Source organism: Mobula birostris, chromosome 10 (genome assembly GCF_030028105.1).
Source record: "Mobula birostris isolate sMobBir1 chromosome 10, sMobBir1.hap1, whole genome shotgun sequence".
Classification (NCBI taxonomy): domain Eukaryota; kingdom Metazoa; phylum Chordata; class Chondrichthyes; order Myliobatiformes; family Myliobatidae; genus Mobula; species Mobula birostris.
The window spans coordinates 46,944,985-46,966,096 of NC_092379.1; the positions used below are offsets into that span (position 1 = coordinate 46,944,985).

Here is a 21,112-nt window from a genome sequence, read left to right on the forward strand (position 1 = left end):
AAATAGTAATAAAACCATAAATAGTTAAATAGTAATATGTAAATTATGCCAGGAAATAAGTCCAGGACCAGCCTATTGGCTCAGGGTGTCTGACCCTCCAAGGGAGGAGTTGTAAAGTTTGATGGCCACAGGCAGGAATGACTTCCTATGATGCTCTGTGTTGCATCTCGGTGGAATGAGTCTCTGGCTGAATGTACTCCTCTGTCCACCCAGTACATTATGTAGTGGATGGGAGACATTGTCCAAGATGGCATGCAACTTGGACAGCATCCTCTTTTCAGACACCACCGTCAGAGAGTCCAGTTCCATCCCTATGTGCAATCCAATTCTGGGTATGAATTATCAATTCACTATGGATCCCATGCTTCTTATTCTCTGGATCAGCCTGCCATAAGGGACCGTGTCAAATTCCTTACTAAAATCCAAGCAGACAACATGCACTGTCTGACCCTCATCAATCACCTTGGTCACTTCAAAAATCTTGAAGTTGGGAAGACACAAGAAGAGAATTCCAAATTTATTGCAAACTTTGTGCAAGACAATGTGGTTTCTCTAATTGTAAATTCTACCATAGGCAACTGACTAGAATTTTTGATCAAGTTCTGGCCTCAACTCTTCAATCCTTGTTTCAATCATTTAGTCCAAAGTTAAAAGGAAGCATTTGTAAGGTTTAGAGTGTTGAAGTCAGAATGAGCCTGGGATGAATATAGAGGAAATAGGAGAGAACTTAAACAGGGAATCAGGAGGGCTAAAATAGGCCATGAAATGTCCTTGGCAAGTCAAATTAAAGAGAATACTGGGGCATTTCTTTCATATATTAAAAATAGGGTAATTCAAAGCAAAGGGGGGAATTTGTACCTGAAGGTACGCTGGGTGAGACACTAAGATGTACAGGGAAATAAGATCAGGAAGTTAATGTTAATATCAAGAAGCAGAAGATATTAGTGTTCTTGAAGAACGCCAAGGAACAAGACTAGAGATTGTTGAGACTTTGATAGAGATCTTTTTACTTGCTTTAGCTGAAAGTGAGATCCCAGAAGACTGGAGCACAGGCAGTGTTGTTCCTCTATTTAAGAAAGGTGGTGGAAACAAACTAGAAGATACTAGGGCACCACGGTAGTGTTGCAGTTAGCGCAACACTATTACAGCTTGGGATGTTCTGGAGTTCCAAGTTCAATCCTAGCACAGTCGGTAAGGAGTTTGTACGTTCTCCCTGTTGTGATGGTGTTGGGTTTGCTACCACAAATTTCTAAACTGAAATGAAGACCTTAAGCCCTAATAGACATAAATAGCCACAAGTACTCTGACTAAAGGGAGATTATAGTGTAACTACCCAATATACAAAGTCTAATTTACTTCACTGTTTATGCTCCATGGCAAATTTAGCTGTCAGTGTGCACTATTCGAATGGTGGGTGCCCTTTCCCTACTAAGGAGAAGATGCTTCCAGTTAACAATATACAAAGTTTAAAACACGGTTCATTTATTTACAGTGATATACATTAATTCCATACATTCTTAAAGCATATTTAAAACTCAGAGGATTTCTATCATCTTCAATTATTGAATCATCTTGAATCTTGAAACATTATGAAGTATTTCCAAATTATAAACTATTTCCAAAGCACAAAACATAATGCATAAAGGATTTCTTAGACTCAAAGGATTTCCAAAACACGGTTACAATCCTATAGACCAAAAACACATACCAACAAGTTGCAGACAACAAGTCATTCATCGCAGAAACCGAAGCAGGAGAAATAGATTCCAATTCAAAGGTTCAAAGATCCAATTTAATGTCAGAGAAATGTATACAATATACACCCTGAAATCCTTTTTCTTTGCAAACATCCACGAAAACAGAGTGCCCCAAAGAATGAACGACAGCCAAACGTGAGAACCCCAAAGTACCCCCCAGCTCCCCCCCCGCACGTGAGCAGCAGAGAGCAACAATACCCCTCCCCCCACCGTCAAAAAAAAAAGCAAGAATTACACTCGAGCGTCAGCAAAGCAATAGCAAAAACACAGATGTGCAGTTACCCCAAAGACTTTGCGTTTCACACTGGCATTCAATATACCACAGGTTCTCTCTCTCCCTAATAAGGGAGAGGGAGGTGTCTCCATTTTTCAAAGCAAGCGGGGAGACATAACAAACAACTCGCTGGTTTACGATGTTAAAAGTCCGTTATCTCACTTTATTCGAGCTCTGTGCCTGAAGATCGCAAAGATCCTTGGTCGTCCGGCCCACAGCAGAAGATTTTCCGACTCCCCTGACGACACTCGGGTCTGCTGCCGTGACACCAACCCTCGATCCACCCGTCTCCACAGCCCTGAGATCTTAGGCTTCTGACTCTCAGGCTGAACCCCTGGCATGCTGAACAATGGCCAGTCCTGAAACTCCGAGAACAGGTCCCATTCCTGTGAAGAACCGAAGCCAGCGTATAACACGAGGTCAGGGTTTTCAAAAGAACCCTGAAAGGGAAAAATAAAAGTGTTAAAGATGGAAATAGAGCTGTTTCCAAAGATGCAAGCAAAGGAGTTGCCATTTAGTGCCATCTGAACTCCACCTCCGTCTTCACCCCTTGTTTCTTTCATGGCTTCTTAATGTTCTTTACCCTATTCCTAATGAGCTTGAACCACTCTCCACACTTATACCCTTTTCTCCCACTTGGGTGACTTAACAAGCATATGATATTTTGTCAGCTATCCTTTCAACACAAATGGCCCAAAAGCATTTTCTGGCGACACAGACCTCAGCTTAATGTTCCCAGGTCACAAATAATGCTGTAAAACTAACTTTCTTGAGCAAATCAGCTACATGCACATCAATTATTGATATGATAAACGATATTATCCACCTGTTCTGCAAGTTTCCTTGAACTAAGCAACTTAGAGTCATCTTCTCCATCTGAAACAACCAAATTAAACAATCCATTTTCTTATAAACTACTCTCGAGCAGTAAAACAGATGCAGTAACTAGTATTGTTCTACTTTCAGATAGCGTCTGCAAAATACAGAGCTTGTTTGCAAATCTGTGTTTTTAACTTCAAACTCATTACTGCTTTCTATTTAAGAACTGAAAACTGTCTTCCATTTATGTCCAGAACTTAAACAAACTGTTGTTGGAAGTTTACATACATTTTCTTTAGATTTTTCAAATTGCAGCTATTATTTAGAAAGCAAGGTTTGCAAAAAAAAAAACCCAAAACACCCATCACACCCATGAACTATGTGGGTTTTCTCTGGGTGCTTTACCCCCACAGTCCAAAGACATGCCATTTAGTAGGTTAACTGAAAATTGTAAATTGTCCTGTGATTAGGCTGGTGTTAAATAGGTGAGTTACTGGGTATCATAGAGTCATAGAAAAGTACAGTACAGACACAGGCCCTTAGGGCCATCTAGTCCTTGCTGACCCATTTAAACTGCCTACTCCCATTGATCTGCACTGGGATCATAGCTCTCCATGGTTTGTCCTACCGAAGTGCAACACTTCGCACTTGTCTGCATGAAATTCCATCTGCCATTTTTCAGCCCATTTTCCCAGCTGGAGCAGCTCATTGAGCAGGAAAAGTCTGTCCCATACTGCATCTCTAAATGAAAAATATAAAATTGTAGGGTGCTGAGGCTGGTTATGTAAATTGTTAGAAAAGATTTTAAGGACAGGATCTGGGAAAGCATGGACATATTAGGGATAGTCACTATAGATTTTTGGGAATAATCATTCTGACAAACTGGAGAAGCCAATGGGCACATGGACTACAATAAAGTCTTTGTAAATGTCCTTTACGGTAGGTTGATCCAGAGATGAAGGCAAATGGTATCCATGAAAATGGATAGGTTAGATTCAAAATTGTATTAACTATAAACGACAGAGGTCATGTTGGATGGGTGTTATTCTGACTGGAGGTCTGTGATGTGGTTGTTCTGCAAGATCAGTTCTTGGACTTCCGTTGTTTGTAATATACAGTATATGTAAATGATCTGGAACGCAATATAGGTAAGCTGACAGGCAAATTTGGAGATAACTTGAATACTTGCAGAGATTCAGATATTGAGGAAGGTTATCAAAGTATTCAGCAGGTTATAGACCAATTGGAAAAATGGGCAGAGAAATAGCAGATGGAGCTTAAGTCAAAAGTGTGAGGTTTTGTCCTTTGTAAGGTCAAATATCAGAGAAAAATATACAGTAAATGGCACAACCCTCAAGAAAATCAACATACAGATGAATATTGGGATTCATGTCTTTAGCTCTCTGACAGTGGCAACACAAGTAGATCAGATGGTAAAAATGGAAAAGGCATACATATATTCATCATTTGGGGTGCTGAGTATAAAAGAAGGGATGTTGTGTTGCAGCTGTATAAAACTTTGATTAGGTTACATTTAGAGTTTTGCATGCAGTTCTGATCATCGAAGAAGGTAGAGGCTTTGGAGAGGATACAGAAGAGGTTCATCACGATATTGTCTTGATTAGAATATTTGCAAAGGGTAGAGTTTGGACAACTTGGATGGTTTTCTCTGGAGCATCAGAAGTGGATGAATGACTTGATGAAAGTACATAAAATTATGAAAGATGTAGATAGGGTAGATAAACTCAGGGTTTTCCCATGATCAAAATGTCAGCCAGTAGAGGGCATAGCTTTAATGTGAGTCAAGGAAACTTAGAAAGAAATTTTGTCACTATTAAGTAAGTGCCAGCAACTTGGGTTCAATTCTGCTACTGTCTGTGGTTACAGTCTCCCCATGACCACACGGGTTCCCTCCCGTATTACAAAGATGTATGGGTAAGGGTTGGTAAGTTATGGGCATGCTATGTTGGTGCTGGAAACATGGTAACACTTGTAGACTGTGCTATTGTTGCAAACAACACATTTCACGGTATGTTGTGATGTACGTGTGACAAATAAAGCTTAACTTTTAAAGATGTTTTATCTTTTTAGGCTTTTTTTACACAGATGATAAGAGCCCAGAATGCACTGCCAGGATAAGGTGTGGAAGCAGATACAATTAAAAACAACTGAAAGGCATTTAGACTGCCACATGAATGGACAGGAATTTCCCATGTACAAGCAGATGGGATTGATTAAAATTTGCTTGTTATGGGTTCTGTGTACCATGTGCTGTACTGGTCTATGTTCTATGTACTTACGTTGTGTTCTTATGGCAGAGGCTCAGGTGGTGTTTGTAGATAATGATCTTTACCCAAGAGTGTTGGTAGCAGAAGGACCTTGGCCCAAAATATCAACAGTTTATTCCCCGCCATAGATGCTGCCTGACCTGCTGAGTTCCTCCAGCATTTTGTGAGTTTTGCTCAGGATTTCCAGCATCAGCAGAATCACAGGCAAGGTTTTTTCTATGAGTCTGTTCACCAACAGAGCAGTGACATGTCAGGGTGCCTAAATGGTCAGAACTAAGGAAAGGAATCGAAGCACACAGCCCTATTAAATCACATTTTCTGGGAGTGAATTTGTTGCCTGTCACTTCCATGAGCAAATTAAATTTGGGATTAAGATCTTTTCTTGGTTCAAGTCTGACTGAAATCCCTCTGTTCTGTAGAATTTTGGATTCCTCCCTGATAAAAAGGGAGAGGAAGAATCTACATAGGGAGCCTGCTCCTGGTCGAAGCAGTTGAGTTTCTGTGTTGATCTCAAGAAAGTGTGTCACGGCTTTGGATAAAGTTCCAGGCTATGTACCTAAAAATGGAATTTCACTCTTATTTTCTATCTGTTGAAAGGAGCCGCCCTGGATCGAAGACACCACCACAACAAAACCAGCGGTATCTGTCACAATAATGTACCAGAATCACATATGTGCTACAGATTAGTTCTGAAGCTAGTTCACTACACTATTGAAGATTGTCTTCCTCCAAATGAGATCTGTTTAGATTTGTTTCACCCTCTCCATTATTTTTGATCCAAAGACATTGTACTGCTAATATTCTTCTTCTGATCAGCTGCAACATTACTCTACCTCATTTCCCAGTGGTTGAGAGATTAATAAATATTTATTAATATTTGTCTGTCCCATGACTATGGGTTGCCTTGTGGCTCGTCTCTCCATTCTTTCCCCTTATCCCTCAGCATGACAACACCTCAAATACTCCACTCTTCCCACATGTTCTTTACCTCACTGCACTCTGAGAATATTCCCACCGCCGCCTGTAAGGCATTTGTATGTTCTCTCCATGACTGCATAGTTTTCCTCCAATTTCCTCCCACAGTCTAAAGATGTACTGGTTGGTAAGTTAATTAGTCATTGTAAATTTTCCATGATTAGGCTTGGATTACATCAGGGGTTTGCTGGGCACTCTGGCTCAAATGGCTGGAGGAGCCTATTCTGTGCTGTAGCTCAATAAATTAAAATAAATCCTTGAACTGTTTCCTCTGTTTTCTTGTTCATCTCTCACCACAATGGAGTTTGCAGCAAAGTTTGTATATTAGCAGTTTGGTGCTGATAGGGTCTATCCATTGGAGCAGGATGAGAGAAATTGGTGCCTTGGTGCTGTATTTCACCTGGAAGAGGCTGCCAACATTGATTCTCTTACAATGCTGATGAAGTTGGATGATATTGTGAAGACAGAATTGGAAATGCCTGAAGGCGCCCTCTGTAAGGAGACAAATCTCACAGTGCACGGGACAGGGATCACTGCTGCCCGTTAGACCATGAGCTTCAGCAAAGTTTGAGGTCTTGCTCTTTTTCTCCCATTTGTTCAAGTGCACAATGCCTGTGTTAGTTCTGAAAACGATGACCATCAATACCTGCTTTCCTTCAAGGTGACTCCCAAGAAGTAGAATGAAGATCACATTTTCCAGTGATATTTCATCGAACTTTACGGTCAGGGGCCTGTTGTTAAGTAGTGGCAGTACTTTTGCAGATGTCTGCTTTGTGGATTCTAAATATTCTGTTAAATGCTTCACTGAACAAGTTGGTGACAGCTTGAAACTTGTTCTCTGTGCATTGTGCATATGTATGCGTCACCTGCTTATTGCAGATTGACAACCACTTGTTGCAGGGATGTCGGTTCTAGTATTGGTTACCATCGACTGAAGGAGAAACTTATTGCATTTGAGTTTCCTTACTCCATCCTCATCTTTGTAGAGGTAATGTAACTGAATAGTTTCCCATTTCTTCTGCAGTTTCAATGTAGCTAAACAACTGTTGGGGGCAAGGTGCAGTGTTGATGCAAGAAGGATTACCGGTAAGTATTAGGGTGATAATGCAGCTTTTAGAACAGCTTGGTCTATTGGTTGTTCTCATAAGGTCAGATTGCTGGAATTCCCATTGCTTTCATGTAGTAACACTAGGCAAATGAAAGGTTACATCACATTGTGAGGTGGATAGTCTCAGGCTACAGTGAGGTTAGAACAGATAGGTTGTCATGGAATATAACCAAGGACGCTCATGTCAAAAGTAGGATTGTGGTTGAGGAGTTATTCAAAATTCTCCTTCCATTGAGCAATGATTGCCTTTCACTCCATGCTGTTCAGTTCTGATTTGGCTTTCAATGGCATGGATCCTTATGTTTATGGACTGTCAATGTCTTCGTAGTGCTGAGGAATTTAAGTCAAGTCAAGTCAAGTTTATTATCATTTCGACCATAAGCTGCTGGTACAGTACACAGTAAAAATGAAACAACCTTCCTCCAGGACCTCGGTGCTACATGAAACAACACAAAACTACACTAGACTATCTGAGACAACACAAGGCTACACTAGACTACATAAAACAACATAAAAACTGCAGTAGAATACAGACCTACACAGGACTACATAAAGTGCACAAAACAGTGCAGGGCAATACAATAATTAATAAACAAGATAATAGGCACAGTAGAGGACAAATTACAATATAATAATAAATAATGTGGATGTCAGTCTAGACTCTGAGTATTGGGGAGCCTGATGGCTTGGGGGAAGAAACTGTTGCACAGTCTGGTCGTGAGAGCCCGAATGCTCTCATACCATTGGAGCGTAAGATATCAGAGAAGAATTAGGCTATTCAGCCCATCAAGTGTGTTCTACAATTCAATCATGACTGATTTATTTTCCCTCTCAACACCATTCTGCTGCCTTCTCCTGTAACCTTTGATGTCCTTTCTAATCAAGAGCCTGTTACCCTCCACTTTAAATACACCCTTTGGCATGTCCTCCACAGCTGTCTGTGGCAGAGAAAACATCTCTGTTTTAAAGGGAGGTCCTTATATTCTGAGGTTGTGCTCACTGGTCCTAGACTCCCCCAATGTTGGAAACACCTTCTCCACATCCATTATATCCAGACCTTTCAGTATTTGAAACACGTAGAGGTTATTAGCAGGTTGTTGGTAATCCTACTTGCTCTACCATTACCACTGTTCTTTAAATTTTAATTATAAGTTTCACCTCACCTTGCCTCCTGTGTAGCTTCTGAGTTTCTTTCAGCTGCAGTGGGGTTTCAAATCCAGGAGCACAATGTGTTGGCCGTTAATTTACTCTTGGTCATTCTCTTTAAACTAGGCCTTCAACATTATCTTGCAACAATCTGACAAATTTGATTGTGGTAACACATAAAGGGGTGTTCTTTTTGCCTGCCACAGATAAAGTCAAGATCAGACTCCTCTTTAACCACTTCCTCCTTGTGGTCAAAGAGCTGCCCCTTGCATTGCAGTGTGAATTTGCAAACAATAAAAAAATCTGCAGATGCTGGAAATCTGAGAAACACATACAAAATGCTGGAGGAACTCGGCAGGCCAGGCAGCAACTATGTAAAGAATACAGTCAACGTTTTGGGACAAAGGGTCCTGCCGAAGGGTTTCGGCCTGAAATGTCAACTGTACTTTTTTCCATAGATGCTGCCTGGGTTGCTGAGTTCCTCCAGCATTTTGTGTGTTGCAGTGTGAATTTGATCTGTTTTCATGCACAGTAGGGATGATCTTCATTGTACACCAACACAAAAATGAATGTAGAGTGCACCATCCAATATGACACATGCCTTTCTGGGCTCTGAACAGCCTATGACTTTGTAAGATAAGAGAGACTGGAGCAGCCTTCTCAATTTTTTTTTCTGTTCTCATGAATAAAATCTCTGCCTTAAGTCTACTTCATTATATAGTACCAATTAATAATTAGCTGACTTAAGTAACAATTATTTTGTTCTCCTTTACACTTGTATGCTGGAATTAACATTAAACAATCTTGAACTCATGATGTAGGAAGTTGTGATCTTAACCTATAGGTCCACTAAAGACACAATCTTACTACTAAAAGATTCTTACAAATGTAAGGAAGATGGAGGGATATGGTTATGGTGTAGGTAGGAAGGATTAGTGTTTGGGTGTTTTTTGATGTTTTAGCTGGATTGGCACAACATAAAAATGGTCTTTTCCTGTGCTTTGCTCTTCTATGTTCTATGTATGATGTGTTGGGATTCATTAGTCAGGGGAATTGAGTTCAAGAGCTGTGAAGTAATGCTGCAGGTTCAGTTCTGGTTACCTCATTGTAGGAGGGATGTTGAAGCTTTAGAGAGGCTGCAAAGGAGATTTACCAGAATGATGCTTGGACTAGAGAGCATATCTTATGAGCAAAGGCTGAAAGAGCAGGGGCTTTTCTCTTTGGAGTGAAGGAGAATGATAGGTTGTTTGATAGAGATGTACAAGATAATAAGAGGTATAGATCAGGTGGATAGCCAGAGGCTTTTTCCCAAGGTGAAAATGGTTACCACGTAGGAGCATAATTTTAAGATGATTGGGGGATGTCAGAGGCAAGTTTTTGTACACAAAGAATGCTGTGGGCATTGTAGAGTCAGTTGTCATAGAAGCATTTAAGAAGCTTTTAGATAGGCACGTGGTCACAGGAAAATAATGGACTTTGTTGAAGTGAAGGGTTAGATTGATCTTAGAGTAGGTTGAAAGTGTGGCACAACATTGTGGGCTGAAGGGCCTGTGTTATGATGTAATGTTTTATGTTCTCTGTCTCTTTCAAATCTCTCCCCTTTTCTTATTTTTGTGCCCTCTCATTTGTACTCCCTGGCCTTGAGGAAAAGACTATGACCTTCCACATTATAAGACCATTATCCATACTCCTTATGATTTTGTAAAATTCTGTGAGGTCATGCCTCTACCTTCTATACTCCAAAGATGCAGGATGGCAATATATAAGATTGTCAAACATCTCTAAAAAGCCTCCAATGTATTTGCCTCTACCATCACACCAGGAGGTATATTCCAAGCATCCATGATTCTGAGTAAAAACTTAACCTCACATCCCCTTTGAACCTACCCCCTCTCACCTTCAATGCATGCCCATTGGTATTAGACATTTCAACCCTGAGAATAGATACGCTCTGTCCACTCTTATCTTTCCTTCTCATAATGTTGTAAAGCTCTGTCAGATCTCTACTCAGTGAACGGCGCTCCAGAGAAAACAACCTGTTTAAAACAGGCTGGTTAAACCACGCCCCCCCCCCCCCCACCGTACCCTCTCTTAGGCATCAACTTCCTCCCTATAGTGTAGAGAGCAGAACTGTATGTAATACTCCAGCTGCGGCCTAACCAAAGCTTTATAAAACTGCAATAAAGATCATAGCAAAGTTAAAGTAGATACTTAATGGTTGATTCAGATTTTCACTTTCACATTCCTTGCCAAAAATAAAACAGCTGGTGGAAGTCAGTGGGTCTAGCTGCATCACTGGAGCAAAAGGATTGTTTCTGCAGCTTGAGATTCCAGCATCGACACTGTTCTCTCCATTCTAATTCCTATGTGCTCCTTCAGGTTTTGAATAAGATGCCTGTGTACTGATGAGGGCTAATAAGCCCTGAACCTTCGAGTCCCAGAATCATTGATATACTCCAATTGGCAGGTCCTCACACTTTAAGAGGAAATATTCCAGGTGGATTATTGAAGTGATAGTACCTTAGTCTGTAGAAATTTAGTAGGTGGAAACATGAATATTGGCATTAAAGGTACCTCAGTGAACAAAATGATATTGAACTCGACATATCTTCAGCATTCTGTATTGTAGACATTTAAAGGAAGAATTATTTGGAATAATGTTCCCATAAGATGATGTGGCGGTCTCTATTGTTGAATCTTGAATTCAGAATGGTAATTCCTGTATTATTTCTTCCAATCATTTGATGCAAATGAAGAGTGTGGCTTTGATACTGTACACCAGTTATCCCCAACCACCGGGCTGCAAAGCATGTGCTACCAGGCCCCGAGGAAATGACATGATTTGGCAATATGAAACGATATGAGTCAGCTGCAGCTTTCCTCATTCCCTGTCACGCACTGTTGAACTTGAACACCACCCCCCGCCCCACTCCACCCCCATCGGCCGGTCCGCAAGAATATTGTCAATATTGAACCGGTCCGCAGTGCAAAAAAAGGTTGGGGACTCCTGCTGTACACATTCTCTGCCTACAGGTTCAAAGAGGAGGTGTGGAAAAACTCTTCTCAACCAATACGTCTCAGTGGCAGAGTACGTCAACAAATTTTAACATTATACACAACCCAGAAGGTGCAGACAGCCCGTTTTGCCAAAAAACACTAGCTACTGCACTTGGCTCTATCCAGGTTCCACTGATTGATACACCATCTGACTTTTGATCTAACTGGTACTTTCTATTGCCATTTCTAAAATTAGTGAATATCTTGGCAAAGAATCTAACATTGCTTGCTCAAGTGCATCTTGTTATATACATTGCATTCTGCACATAATTCAAACCGAGCCTGAGATGAAATGGTTTTTCCCTTCCTGTGCTTGCAGGGCTCGGACAATAAAACATCCAGGAATAACTGAGTGAATCTATGTGGAAGTAGATACATGGGGTTGGAACATAGTGAGTTATCAAAATGCAGCTGGTATCTGTCTCCCTGAGAAAGGAGAATGGAGTTTCTTAATTTTCCCCATTCTTGAACAATAGGACCAAAATTGGACCAGAATTGACTCAATATTATCTGAAGTGTCTAGATTTTTGAATGAAATTACTTTGCACTATTTTGGTTAGCCCAGTCATGGCTTTTAACGTAGACAGTCATGAAACATTTCATGTGTTAGGTAAAAATTAACACAATGGGTGAATCTACACAATGTGATTTTAATTGTTAAAACAATACATTTTATCTGACAATAAGACCCACCCTTTGATGTCCTTAAACAATTTTTCCAATAGCACTGTCTGAAAGTGAATACTGTAATGAATTTTTAAAATTAAGAACATTTGAATAAAGGTGACAATGATATTTGACACTAAATGGCTGAAGTGTGTTTTAAGCTGCGATAGAGATTTTGTGTTGTGATTAAGATGTGGGATAAATGAGTCCCAATCGGTATAGTTAATCTTAGATCCTGTTGCAATGCACAAATAGTTTTCCGAAAATTTTTGCCAATTAATCTTTCTTACAAGTAAGCAGTGTTCATTGAATCCCTTATCCTCATTTGTTGGAAGGGGAAGTATGGAAATAAACTGTTAAGGTATCATATACAGTGGATTCAGGTTAATTGATTCATCATTTAATTAGAGCAGCCGCTTATTTGAGCCAACTCTTAAAGAACAAAGACTATTTAAGGAAGTAGCCAGAATTCCCTTCATTTATTTGGGACACTGTGTCACTTAATCTGGGCAAGAGACTGTGCTGCTAACTAGCATCAGTCGTGGGCAATAGTGGCCATTAGACACTACACGGTGCTGAGAGTGAACACATTTTAAATAGCGTCAGTTGCAAGTGTTTGTGTTCAAAGTCAATTGTGTCTGTTTATGTCCAAAAAGCAGTGATTTCTGTCACTGATAGTAGGTGAGAAGAAAGCACTAAAACAATGCAGAACTGGTTTGCTCACTGTAATTTCAAGTATTCAAGCTTGGAGAAGCAAGAACAGATGGACAGTTTGCACCTGAACTGCAGGGGGACTAATAGCCTTGTGGGAAGGATTGCTAGTGACACTCTGAGGTGGTGAAACTAGAGTTGCAGGAGGGTGGGAACTAGAGTTCTCGGGCAGAAAGTGGAATGGTTTTGGGGAAGCAGGTTGTTAACCCCACATACAGAAACAGAAATTGAAAGGTCGAACTAAAGGACATGATGTAAGGAATCAGTAAGGCCGACGATCTTAGAGCATGGATCTGCATGTGAAATTATAACATTGTAGACAAATGAGACTTGTTTGCAGGAGGGGCAGGACAGGCAGCTCAGTATTCCAGGAATTTGTTGCCTTTGACATGATAGAATTGCTGGGGGAGGGGTGTGGATTAGAGAAGGGGTGGGATTACTCTTTGGAGAAAATGCTCAGACAAAACAGACTGGAAGTCTCGTTTATTAAGGCTATTTTGGTGGAGGTGAGAAATAAGGGATGACCAGGTTAATAGGATTATATTATAGACAGCCCAGTAGTCAGTGAATTTGGAAGAGCAAGTTTGTAGAGAGAGAGCTAGCAGGCAGTTACAAGAAAAATAAGGTTGCGTTAGTAGGTGATTTTAACTTTCCACTTTGAGAAGGGCTCCCATGCTGTAAAAGGGTTGGATGTGATGTTTTTTCAAGTGATTAGAGAAGTTTCCTAAACATATAGAGGTTCACATTTAGAGTGTGCTATTAGATCTTATTAGGGAAAGAGATATTGCAGATGACAAGTGTGTGCTGGTAACACTTCGGATCTGGTGATCCTGATTCCATTAATTTCCAGAAAATTATGGAAAAGGACAGCTCTGGTCCTGAAGTTCAGCTTCTAAATTGGAGAAAGACCAATTTAGATGGCATCAGAAATGATTTGGCAAATTTGAATTAGGATAGGTTATTTTCTGGCAAAGGGATGCTTGATGAGTGGAAGGCCTTCAAAAATGAAATATTTAGAGTACAGAGATGAGAAGATCTGCAGATGCTGGAAATCCCAGCAACACAGACAAAATGCTGGAGGAACTCAGCAGTCCAGGTAGCACCTACGGGAAAAGAGTAAACAGTTAATGTTTTGGATTGAGACCTTTCAGTCCTGTCAGAATAAAAGGCAAAGCTATAGGTTTATGGAACTTTGTTTTGGAAAGATATTGAGACCCTGGTCAAGAAGGGGTACCGCAGGTATAGGCAGCAAGGAACAAATTAGGTACTTGAGTAAAAGAATTCCAAAAGACTTAAGAGGGAAATCAGGAGGGCTAAAAGAAAGCAGACAAATTGAAGGAAAATACCAAGGGCTTCTGTAGATATTTTTGAGAGCAAAAGGATAACAGAGAACAAAATTTATCCACTCGAAGATCAGAGTGGTCATCTATGCATGACACAGAATGAGATGGGGTGATATTAAATGAATAGTTTGCATCTGTATCTAGTCAGGAGATAGACAATTTACAGAACTACAGCAAAATATCAGTGAATTCATGGACTGTATATGGATTAGAGGATGAGATGCTTGCCATCTTGAAGCAAATTGGAGTGGATAAATCCCCAGGGTCTGACAAGGTGTCCCCTTACACCCCTTAGAGGCTACAGCAGAAATCGCAGGATACCCAGAACAGGTATTGAAAACATCTTTTGCCATAGCTGCGGTGCCAGAGGACAGAGGATAGGTAATATTGTTCAGTTAAGGTTCTAAGAATAAGATGGGAAATTATAGGCTGGTGAGTCAGACATCAGTAGTGAGTATTACGTTATTCTAAGTATTCTAAGAGACCAGATAGAAGTATTTGGATAGGCATGGCCTGATTAAACATAGTCAGCATGGCTTTATTCAAACTTCAAAATAAAGTAAATGTATTATCAAAGTACATATATGACACCATATACAACCCCGGGATTCATTGTCTTCAGGCATACTCAATAACTCCATAGAACAATAACCAAAACAGTATCACAGAAAGACCAAATCAACTCTGGTATTCAGCAAACTGTGCAAATACAAAAAGAAATATGTAATAATGATAAACAAACAATAAATATCAAGAACATAAGATGAAATGCCCTTGAAAGAGAGCCAATAGGTTGTGGGAAGATTTCAGTGATGGGGGAAATGAAGTATCCCCTTTGGTTCAAGAACCAGATGGTTGATAACTATTCCTGAACCTGGTGGTGTGTGTTCTGAGGCTCCTGTACCACCTTCCTGATGGCATTGGAGAAGAAAGCATGCCTGAATGGTGGGGGTCCCTGATAATGGATGTCCCAGTCCTGTGACTGCATTTCATGTAGATGTGCTCAATGGTGGGAAGGGTTTTACTCGTGATGGACTAGGCCATATCTACTACTTTTTGCAGGATTTTCTGTTCAAGGGCATTGGTGTTTCCATACCAGCCTGTGATGCTGCCAGTGAATGTTCTCTGCAGTACACATCTATAGAAATATGTGAATGTTTTTACAAACGTAAGATGATGTGCCAAATCTTCACAAGCTCCTAAGAAAGTAGAGGTACTGCTGTGATTTCTTCATAATTGCATTTACTTGCTGGGCCCAGGACAGGTCCTCCAAAATAATAACACTACAGAATTGAAAGGTGCCAAACCTATCTACCTCTGATCCTCCAATGAGGACTGCCTTATGGACATCCCACTTCCTTCTCCTGAAGACAACAGTCAGCTCGTTGGTCTTGCTGACATTGAGTCAGAAGTTGTTCTTATGGCATAACTCAGCCCGATTTTAAATCTCCCTCCTATATACTGATTCATCTCCACCTTTGGTTCAAGCTATGACAGTGGTGTCATCAGCAAACTTGAAAATGGCATAGGAGCTGTGCTAAGCCACACAGTCATATGTGTAAAGCGAGTAGAGCAGGGGGCTAAGCACACAGCTTTGTGGTGCACCTGTGCTGATGGATATGGTGGAGTAGGTGCTGTTGCCAATCCGAACTGGCTGGAGTCTGCAAGTGAGGAAATCGAAGACATGTGTGTGGTAGGTTATGTCTAACCAATATTATACAGCTTTTCAAGGTGGTTACCAGGAATGCTACTGAGGGAAAGGCAGTGAATAACAACATAGACAACTACATGGAGTTTAGCAAGGCCTTTGATAAAGTCCCATATGGGGTCTTTTCAAGAAGGCACTCAGGATGAGATTGGAACCTGAATTCCACATTGGCTTCATCGAGGACCCAGAAAAAGTTAGAAGATTGTTGCCTCTCTGACTGGAATCCCGTGACGACTGGTGTGCCGGACAGATCAGTGCTACACTGTCATTGTTTGTCATCTATGTCACTGATCTGGATGATAGGGCGGTAAACTAGGTCAGTAAATTTGCAGATAGCACCAAGATTAGGGCATGGTGGACAGGGCAAGCAAGACTATCAAAGCTTGCAGTAGGATCTGGACCAGCTGAAAAAGTGGCCTGAAAAATCACAGATGAAATTTAATGTAGACAAGTGTGATGTGTTATAAAGGACAGACTAGAGTAGGACCTTACACAGTGAACAGTAGGGCTCTGGGGAGTATGGTAGAATGAGGGATCTGGAAACACAGATCCATAATCCACTGAAATAGGCATTATAGGTAGATAGGGTTGTAAAGAGAGCTGTTGACGCATTGGCCTTCATAAATCAAAGTATTGAGGTCAGGAGTTGGGATGTTATTTTGAAGTGGCATACGATGTTGATGAAGCCTAACTTGGAGTAAGGTATGCAGTTCTGGTCACCGAGCCACAGGAAAGGCATCAACATGGAAAGAGTACGGAGATAATTTACAGGGCTATTACCTCAGTTAAACAGAAAGGTTAAATCGCTTAGGACTTCATTCCCTGGGGGGAGATTTGATAAAGCTATACAAAATAATGAAGGATATAGATGAGGTAAGTGCAAGTAGGCCATTTCCACTGTGGCTAGGTGAGACTAGGTCCAGAGGTCATAGGTTAAGTGTGAAAGGTCAAAAAATTAAAGAGGACATGAAGGTGAACTTCTTCACTAACAGGGTGGTGAGTGTGGTACAACCTGCCATCCAAGGTGGTGGATGGAAGTTTTATTTCAACATTTAACAGAAATTTGGGATAAGCGCATGAATGGGAGCCGTATGGAGGCCTATGGCCCAGGTACGGATCAGTGGGACTAAGCTGAATAGCAGTTTAACATGGATTAGATGGACTGAAGGCCCTGTTTCTAGACTGTAGTGCTCTATGACCATATATGCAGGGCTGAAGTGGTAAGGAAATCAGGTTCTGCAATGCCTTGGTTAACAATTTGTCTGGTTAGATTACCTCCTCATAGAGGCAAGGATTAAATTCTTAATTGGCAGGATGGCTATGGGAGGCAGATAATGTTATTCTGTAATGAGCAATATTTTGGCAGGGTGATGGTGCCCAGTGCACAAGATCAGAAAGTGTGGTTATTAAAAGAACAGTAGATATCATGAGCAGCTAGTCCATAAAGATGGATAGATAGGAAAACAATGTAACATGCTCAGTGGAAAAGTATTGAAGTGTTTATTTTTAATAAGGAGAGTTTAAGGGTAGTAGAAACTTGGCTTGAGGATAAATTTTGTGGCCATTGGAGTCTTGGTTGGGAGAGAGAAGCAGTACTAGATGTTTCTCACAGCTATCTGGACTATTCCTCTTCTCACCCTGTCTCTTGCAAAAACGCCATCCCCTTCTCACAATTCCTCCGTCTCCGCCGCATCTGCTCTCAGGATGAGGCTTTTCATTCTAGGACAAGGGAGATGTCTTCATTTTTTAAAGAAAGGGGCTTCCCTTCCTCCACTATCAACTCTGCTCTTAAACGCATCTCCCCCATTTCACGTACATCTGCTCTCACTCCATCCTCCCGCCACCCCACTAGGAGTAGGGTTCCCCGGTCCTCACCTACCACCCCACCAGCCTCCGGGTCCAACATATTATTCTCCGTAACTTCCGCCACCTCCAACAGGATCCCACCACTAAGCACATCTTTCCCTCCCCCCCCCCCCTGCATTCCGCAGGGATCGCTCCCTACACAACTCCCTTGTCCATTCGTTCCCTCCATCCCTCCCCACTGATCTCGCTCCTGGCACTTATCCTTGTAAGCCGAACAAGTGCTACACATGCCCTTACACTTCCTCCCTTACCACCATTCAGGGCCCCAAACAGTCCTTCCAGGTGAGGCGACACTTCACCTGTGAGTCGACTGGGGTGATATACTGCGTCCGGTGCTCCCGATGTGGCCTTTTATATATTGGCGAGACCCGACGCAGACTGGGAGACCGCTTTGCTGAACATCTACGCTCTGTCCGCCAGAGAAAGCAGGATCTCCCAGTGGCCACACATTTTAATTCCACATCCCATTCCCATTCTGACATGTCTATCCACGGCCTCCTCTACTGTAAAGATGAAGCCACACTCAGGTTGGAGGAACAACACCTTATATTCCGTCTGGGTAGCCTCCAACCTGATGGCATGAACATCGACTTCTCTAACTTCCACTAATGCCCCACCTCCCCCTCGTACCCCATCTGTTACTTATTTTTATGCACACATTCTTTCTCTCACTCTCCTTTTTCTCCCTCTGTCCCTCTGAATATACCTCTTGCCCATCCTCTGGATACCCCCCCCCCCCGGTCTTTCTTCCCGGACCTCCTGTCCCATGATCCTCTTGTATCCCCTTTTGCCAATCACCTGTCCAGCTCTTGGCTCCATCCCTCCCCCTCCTGTCTTGTCCTATCATTTTGGATCTCCCCCTCCCCCTCCCCCTCTCAAACTCACTCTTCCTTCAGTTAGTCCTGACGAAGGGTGTCGGCCTGAAACGTCGACTGCACCTCTTCCTAGAGATGCTGCCTGGCCTGCTGCGTTCACCAGCAACTTTGATGTGTGTTACTTGATGTTTAATGGTTCAATGTTTTAGGGGTGGAAGCAATCAGATGAGGAGTACTATTGAACAACATCACAGATGCGTCTGGAAAGAACCAATAGAGCATTCATCCACTGATCTGCATAGGTAGAACTGAAATGAAAGTAAAGTCACTTGGGGAGACTATAGCTTAATGTACACCCACCCCATTGCCACTACAGCAGAGGAACTGATATGCAGGCAGAGTAGGGGGAGGGTTGTTGAAGAAGGTGCCTTCAACTACACCAACACTTCCAATTGTTCCTGGCACAAGAAATTTGGGATATTAGGTCATCCAAGAATTTATGGATAATCCAACTAGAGGGACCATACTGGATTTTGTATTCAGCAATAAGCCTGGCCAGGTGACCTTGCAATGGGAGTGCATTTAGGAAATTCAGATTTGTCATGTGTACATCAAAACATACAGTGAAATGCATCATTTTTGTTAATAACCAAGACACACAAGGATGTGCTAAGGGTAACCCAGAAGTGTCACCACAAACTCTGGTGCCAATATAGCATGTACAATGCTCAACTGAAAGTGGCCTCCACTCCTTAACCCCAAGCTTTCTGACATTGGGCTTCCTACCTCCAGTCTCCAGTTCAGGCTTGCAAAGTCAACCTTTTGGGCTATCAGCTCCTGAAATGCCAAACTCTGGACTTCGACCTTTGGCCTTCCTCTGTATTTCACTGAACTCTATGTGAAGACTCAAGTCACAGGTCTAACCACCGGACCTTGACTGAACTGACCTCTACTATTGATGTCCTTTGACCAGGGAGCACCTGCAGCTTCTACTTCTAGACTTGCACAGAGCTCCAATCATGGTGAGCTTGGGGGGCGGGGGGTGGTGATCACCAGCTTTTATGACTCCCACCCGTATGTCCTCTAACTCATGGTTCAGCAATGTGGGGATTGCTGGAGTTCGCAGTGCCTGTTGACCTGATCAGAACTCTGGATCATTAACCAACCAGTGCGCATTCCAACTTGAACTCTGAACACAGAGTCCAGCCCCCGGCTAGAACTGCGGATGTTGTCCATACGGATTTCTGTAACATGTTCGACAATGTCCCTCGTGGGAGACTCATCCAGATTAAGATGCTTGAGCTGTACAGTGACTTAAATTTGGATTTAGAATTGGCTTGCTAGACAGTATAGTGGTCAATTGAACTTTTCTGGCTAGAGGTCCATGACAAATGCTGTTCCTCAGGGATCACTACTGGGACCTCCACTGCCTGTGTAGATAACTTGGATGAAAACATGGAAGGCTAGGTTAGTAGAGTCGCAGATGACAAAAATTAGTGACAAAAATTGTGGGTAGTGTAGAGGGTTGTCAAAGGAAATAATGTATCCACTTAACTAGCTTTCTCTGGAAACTGTGGAGTCTAACCTCCCAGACTAGACTGCCTTGTGTGACCTTGACAAAAGGCCTTGCTAAAGTTCATAGACAAGCAACACACACGTTTCCTGCGTCGGCAGATTTTCTCATCTTAGTCCATAGGTAACGTTTACTACCCCACTCCCATCGATCCTCTTACAAAGAAACAAATTTGAGACACTATTTTCCATGCACAATTCTGTGCTGGCTATGCCTAACTGAGCCATTTCTACCCAAATGCTGGTAGATCCTCTCCCTCAATCCCCTTCAGTAACTTCCCACCACTGATGTTGGGGTGTCTAGCCAGTAGCTCCCTGGTTTGTTTGTTATTCTTAAATAATGGTACACCATTAGCCAACCCCCAGCCCTTCACAACTTCACCTGTAGCTAAAGATGTTGCAAATATTCCTGCAAGAGCCTCTGCAATTTCTTCCCTCTCTGCCAACAAAGTCTGAGGATGCATGTCAGAATCATCTTTATTATCACTGACATATTTCATGAAATTTGTCATTGTGACAGCAGTACAGTGCAAAATACATGAAACAATTTTTATAAATTACAAGATTAAAAATATTAAAATCAGTGCAAAAAGGGAACAAAAATTGAGGTAGTGTCATGGTCCATTCATAAATCTGATGGCTCAGGGGAAGAATCAGTTCCTAAAACATTGTGTGTGTGTGTGTGTGTGTGTGTGTGTGTGTGTGTGTGTGTGTGTGTGTGTGTGTGTGTGTGTGTGTGTGTGTGTGTGTGTGTGTATGTGTATGTGTGTGTCTGTGTCTTTTCAGGTTTCTGTACTTCCTCCCTAATGGTTGTAATGAGAAGAGTGGCTGTCCCAGATGGCCAGGTCCTTAATAATGGAAGCAGCCTTCTTGAGACATTGTCTTCTGAAGATGCTCTTAATGGTGGGAAGGCTGACGTCCTTGATGAAGAGTTTACAGCCCTCGGCAGCTTCTTCTTATCCTGTGCATGTGCACCTACATACCAGACAATGATGCTATCAGTTAGA

At 41.8% G+C, this 21,112-nt stretch overlaps 1 long non-coding RNA gene across 1 annotated transcript in view; it reads right to left on the reverse strand.

The window, feature by feature from the left end:
* Window positions 1-1,987: 1,987 nt before the first annotated feature.
* The window catches only part of LOC140204504 (uncharacterized), a 31,876-nt gene continuing 12,751 nt past the window's right edge, over window positions 1,988-21,112 (reverse strand). Inside the window, exon 3 of the long non-coding RNA XR_011887654.1 lies at window positions 1,988-2,471. This is a non-coding gene — a long non-coding RNA (uncharacterized lncRNA). The remainder of the gene's footprint in view (window positions 2,472-21,112) is intronic.